General features: G+C 42.7%; 1 long non-coding RNA gene across 1 annotated transcript in view; it reads left to right on the top strand.

Annotated features, from left to right (window-relative positions):
- Positions 1-428: 428 nt before the first annotated feature.
- Positions 429-6,185, top strand: part of LOC141372621 (uncharacterized) — a 28,992-nt gene continuing 23,235 nt past the window's right edge. Inside the window, exon 1 of the long non-coding RNA XR_012377950.1 lies at positions 429-567. This is a non-coding gene — a long non-coding RNA (uncharacterized lncRNA). The remainder of the gene's footprint in view (positions 568-6,185) is intronic.

Genomic DNA, 6,185 nt, shown 5'->3' with positions numbered 1-6,185 from the left:
TTCAATCCTGGGTAGGAAGGTTGTCAGTTTGTTTTCAGAGGAAGCAGATCTCATCTACACATTCAGATTAATAAGGGATGCTCTGTATTTATACCAAGTCTTCCATCCAAGGTTTGCCTTTCATGTTATGTCATTAGGAAAAAATTCTACTGTACCTGACAGAAAGAATCAAGTCTGTACTACATATGAAGGCAAGTCTACACCTAAAAGCTAGACAGCATTTCTGTAGATCCCTTCACCTGGTTCCTTTGACCAGAGGATCAAAACAGAGAAGACTAGCTGAGTGGATGTTTTTATGAGGGAAAGGTTTTTAGGATTCTAGAAACAATGAGGTTTGTGAGTCTCTAGGACACTGTTGTTAAGGTACTGTAAGATGTTCTATGCCTTATAAGATATGGATGATCTTGAGGTTCTCTTTCATCGGGTGTGGCAGTGCAAGTGGAGAATCTGACAAGATCTGAGGGTAAACTGTAGGGTAAATCTACTAGGGCAGAGTCTAGTGTTTGGCCTAGGAGACAGCAGCACTTGTTCACATGGTGGAGCTCTATGTTCCTTGAGACCCCTCAGGTGAGTTGGAACCTCAGTCAGGCTGTTTTTGAGATGGTTGAGAAACAACCAGTAATAATTGACTAGATGTATAACTGGGGATAGCCCTTAGAACCAGCACTGGATAGAGGTAGTTTTTGCAAAGAAGGGTCATGCCATGTCCATTTGGGACAGAAGAATGATGGTGGAGGTAGATTGCTTGCCTAGTTAATAGACCCTGACTTCAAGGTCTATTCCTTTTGTAACCAAGTTATAACTCATCTGTCATATCCTGAGTGTGCCAGCCCACATCTTTTCCATTTGTTGTTCCTGATTTGCTAACTTTCCCTGTAATCTATCATCAGGATAAAAGCCCATTTAGACCTGAATAGAATAGTTGCCTTAATCAGCTAAGAAATCTTGGCATTGTCTTTTGAAAATGGGATTGTGGGGATTGTAGGAATAATGGTCTTCCAGGGAGCAGATCGGAATGACAAAGTAGCAGGCATGCCAGTCCTTGCTAGAGCACCCACAGCCTGAGATGGACACCCTCTGTACTACCATAGAGATTGTTCTGATATTTGGGATTCATTCTTTTCTCATCCCTGGGAGCTATCTTTTAGCCCTTATGGCAGTGTTGTTCAACAGAGATAATGTGAGCCACATAATAAAAACTCTAGTGGCCACAGTAAATAAACAAAACTAAATTTGTGGGTATAGTTAGCTTTGCATTCAAATTTCAGCTACTCCCATTTGTTAGTTGTAATTGTGATTCATTTAAAATCTTGTGCCCCAGGTACCAATCCCTGCTTACTGTTAGAGGGATTGCCCCATAGGTTTGTTGAAGAGCACCTCACAACCTACCCGGGTTTCATAAAACATTCTAGTTCTTAGGGAAATTAGTAAATGTTTAAAAAGGCACAGTGATTCTAAATGGACCCATTTGCAGTGGCTTACACACTTTTTTGGCTCAGAAAAGGTAGCATTCATATCAGAGTTGACAATTGGTTATTACACCACTTGGTTGAAGAAAAATAGTGGCTATTCAGGAATGATATTTTAGAGATAGCAGCCAGGATTCAATTGTGGTAGCATCCAGTGTCTAATGGGCACCACAGCAAGGATATCTGCTACATTCACAGATGTGGGGGCCAGTAGTCCCTACCGAGCAAGAGTTGTAATCATTGGAGGTTGGTGGTGGATATTGCAGGTGGGAAAAGTCATTGACAGAACTGTTGGGTTACTAAGTAGGGAATCTTGGTGAATAATGGTGTTATATAGTAGGAGAGGGCATAATGAAGGGTATCTGGTCTTTGTGCAAACACAGTTATTTTCAAGTGAAACCACTTGATGAGGGTGACTCCTATAGGGGGAGAGATTTGCTCTATAGTCCTTGATTGAGAGATGTGAAGTTAATGGCTATTGGTTAATTTGTCATTACAGGATTCTGCTCCCCAGCTCCGGAACTCCTTAATGTCACTGATCCCTCTTTGCTAGAAGAGTTCTCAGAAGCTGAGGGAATTAATTTTGCTCTCATAGCAACACATGACTGGTATGATTGTACAGGCTTTGAATGGATGTCCTTGAGTTTGTCTCTAAGAGACTATATCTTATTTCCCTTGTATCTGGGAGACCATTTTAAAGACTTTGAATGACAGAGTCAAAATGTAAGTAGATTTTGCAATGCTTTTTAATAGCTTCTTATGATGGCATTAGCAATAGGATAGCATATCTTCCTGCAACCTAGTCAGAATGAAGTAGCTTTCTTTTATCTTCGCCTTCCTTCAATTTGAAGTGAGAGCATAATTTTGCTTGTGAATTGAGTACAACTTTATATGCTTCATGGGTACTTAAGGTATACAGTGCAGGCCTTTCACTCTCCAAAGGTTTTTTGAATATTAGGGATATTAGACATCAGTATATAATACACTTTTATTTCAACTGGTTTGCATATATCTGTTAATTTTTCCTGTATAGTTTCTTATACTTGGACTTTTTAAATGTTCATCATGGTCATAAATTATTCATGGAAAAAAATTTAGTCTTTTTCCACCCTTTCCCCAAGCAACCCATTTCCTCTCTTTAGAAGGTCATTTTTATTTCTTCCAGATACTCTATGCATGTACTTAAATTTTCAAAGGGAATTATACTATAGACCCGATTTTGTGTATAACCCCTTAAAAAGTCTGAAAGGACTTTCCTTTCACTAAACAAGTGTTGGCAGGGCTGCATTCTTTCCTGGAGGATCTAGATGAGATTCACTCTGTTATCTTGACTTCTCCAGCTATACTGGCTACCTGTGTTCCTTGGCTCATGGCCCCCTTCCATCTTCAAAACCAGTGATTTGAGTCTTTTTATATCCCTTCACCCTGACAGTAACTCTTCTACCTCCCTCTTCCACATTTAAAGACACCCATGATTACACTATCCAATTATCCAAGGATAATTTTCCTTGATGGTTAGCTGATTAGCACCTTAAATACATCTGCAACTATAATTCCCCCTGCCATGTAACCTAACCTATTCACAGCTTCAAGGAGTTAGGTTGTAGACCTCTTTGGGAGCCTTAATCTGTACCACAGAAGGGAATGGGAAGCAATCTCCACCTGAAAAGGGGAGGTGCCCGTGAAAGGATGTGGTCCACTATGACATACCATGGGTTATATGATAGGTACTCCCACAATAATAGACATGAACTCTAAAGACACTGGGTGCTCCTTGGCTATGGAGACTGAAAGGGACATACCTGAGAGCCAGTGGGTCTGTGCTTGCTCTTAGAAGGTCATGGTTTCTCTGATCTTCTCCTTTGTGTGTTCTTCTTGGTATCTATAAGCTACCTTGCTCTTATAACTGATTACAATTTGAGGTGCCATTAGACTTGGTACTTTCTAGCACTCATGTCTAGTTGCAGAACAGTAAGAGTTAAGGACAGGTGCTTAGGTTCTTCCCCTGTGGCCTGACCATGTGTATCTCCTTAGGTTTGTGTACTTTGGCATTGATGTCTTTGTGGATTCTAAGTGGTTTATTACAGTATTGTGAATTTTGAACTTTGGTGTTCAAATTATTCCTTCTTATGATGAAGCTACTTAGATTTGAAAGGCAAAGTGTAGACAGGATAGTCCTAAATGCTTTTCATACTAGGATGGAAAAGATACAATATCTTTGATTTTCTACCTAAACTGAACTCTACCCTTGAGCCTCAGTTAAATATGACAATCATTTAAGTCATTTCTGGGTTAAGACTTAATTTTGAGGAAGATCAGTCAACTGAAATTCATTTCTGCTTAGTCTGAGTTCTCCAAAAAGCAACCCTGAGACAAGGATTTAGGAGCAAGTAAACTACTAGGGAGGTGATTCCAGGTAACATGAAGGGAGTTAGGGATGTAAAAAAGGGAAGACATATAAATCACTAAAAATACATTGAGTATTGTGGGCATCTTGAACCAAATTTGCAGAGGGACCCTCTCAGATAATTCAGAGGAATGACCTAGATAGAATAAAAAGGTATCATCTGTAGGTTTTTATCCCTACTAAGAAAGAAGGCCACATGGGTACAAGAACCAAGGGATAAAGACAAGAGCAGTTCCATTGTCCCTCACTCCCAATCACTTACTGAGTCATTTCATGAATCATAGTTGCAGGAAGAAGTTGGGCTACTTTGACATGGGAGAAGAATGCATATTGAAGCCATGTGATTCTCGTGGGTATCCTCATATTTCCCTCCTTGCCCCAAAATGAATACTTCAGCATTCCAAGCTTGAAAGGCTATGAATAGTAAGGATTCAGAGTCCTTGGAATGACAGTTTGGGTCACACCACTAAAGTAAGCCAAACTTTGATATGATAGCCAAGGATGAAGAGAATTTACCGTAGAGAGTGAAGGAGAAACAAGATGGTTTACCAGTTATAATCCAAGATCAACTCCAGCAAGGAGAGCTGTAGTTCATTCTACTTATATCCTGTCTCAGTCTCCCCTCTGTAACCTCAAGAACTATGCAGTTGCTGCTCTGTGGACCTGGATAGATAAGATCTGTCAGCACAAGAGGCAGACTGTGGTGGATTATATACACCAAAGTACAGCAGAAATATTGAGGAAGTCCCATTAATGGGAGATGAGATTTGGACTCCTCTGAGGAGTGATTTTTGCTGTTACTTGCCCTTGACCAAGGCACCTGGTAGCATACCAGTCTACACCACTTCCAACCCAACATTTTTTCTCCCCTTTCTTCAGAGAGGGTGGCTGGCATTGTTCTAATGGCTATCTCAGAATCCTCCAGCTCCCTTTTTTCAGTTATTTTTCTAAAAATTTTCTTTAATTCCATTTTGACATCTGCATCTCAGAGGACACAAACCATCAGTATAGAAGTTTGGGGTCCCAGGGAAGGAGCTAAGATGGCAGAGTAGTAAAAGGACCTTAGGTTTGCTTCCTCCCTTGAGCACAAATATCAAATCATATCAAATTGATATGAGGACTGACAGAACAATCTGCACAACTAGAGGGAAAGAAAAGGCCACATCAAGGTAGGAGGTATGGAGATGTAATTTGTGGGAGAAATGGATCATGTGTACTATGGAGGATAGGGAGCCCTGGTCACATGAAGAGAGAGAGAGAGAGGCACAGGGAGGGAGGGAGTCCTGGTCATGGGGCGGGGGGCAGAGGCGAGACACACACATACACACACAGAAGTGCACAGGGGAGTGCACAAGAAAAACACTTCCCCAAAGCCATTGACTAGGAAAATGAGATGGGCTGATTTTCATGAGATTTTATAACCAGTGGGGCTCAAAGCCTAGAGTTTTAGAGGTCTGTGGCATGGCTGGTGTGGAGCCCTGAGGGCACAGCAGTACTTCTGTGGAGAAGGAGGGCAGATAGCCCTGGAGCAGAGCACATAGTCTGAGGATCCCCCTGGGATGCACTTGGGAGAAACCGTTCTCCCTTCCTGGAGCACATCTGGAAGAGGTGGCATTGCCTCTCCAGGGACAAAAGAGTTGGCAAGCACCATTACCCTCCCCTCAGCATAGGTTCAGAGACACCTGCTGAGGGCAGCTAACCTGGACACTGGCTTTTTGCTACACTTTACTCCCAACTCCATGCCCCTGCATTTTGGTGCGACTGCCCTTCTGGGACAAACCGGCATCAGTCCCAGCATAGTGAGACCCTTCCATGGAGGACCAGCATGGGTCCATGCCCTGCCAGGTCCCCAAAAATTTGGTGTTTTAAAACTCAACCGGCCTGCCTTGGATAAGACACAGGTACACTGCACTGCTGGGCAGGAAAATGGCCCAGACACGGGCAGGATGAAGGCAGGGATCTGAGAGACATGTGGGACACATGAAGGGAGATTGTTTGCTCTTCTGGAAGGCTTCCTGGACAGTGGGAGGCACGAACTCCCCTCTCCAGGGAAGAGGGAGGGGGTTGGCACCATTTCTTTCCCTCACCCCTCAGCATAAACTTCAGTAAGCAACACAGTGCCAAAAGTGGCTACCTAACCTGCTTCCACCAAGCCCCACCCCTCTCCACTCTAGAGGTGCTACTTTTCTCTTTAAGTGTACCTGAGAACCAGAGCAGGAGGCTCCTCCCCCAGAAGATCAGCACCGATCCTCACATGTACAATAGAGTGCTGCAAAGCTTCAGCTTTAGCAGAAATAGCATCATGTCTC

Source organism: Callorhinus ursinus, unplaced genomic scaffold, assembly GCF_003265705.2.
Source record: "Callorhinus ursinus isolate GAN/ISIS: 27379988/994484 unplaced genomic scaffold, GSC_fseal_2.0 scaffold4, whole genome shotgun sequence".
Lineage (NCBI taxonomy): Eukaryota > Metazoa > Chordata > Mammalia > Carnivora > Otariidae > Callorhinus > Callorhinus ursinus.
Note: the sequence above shows the minus strand (reverse complement) of the source record. Positions and strands in the feature narration are given on the sequence as shown.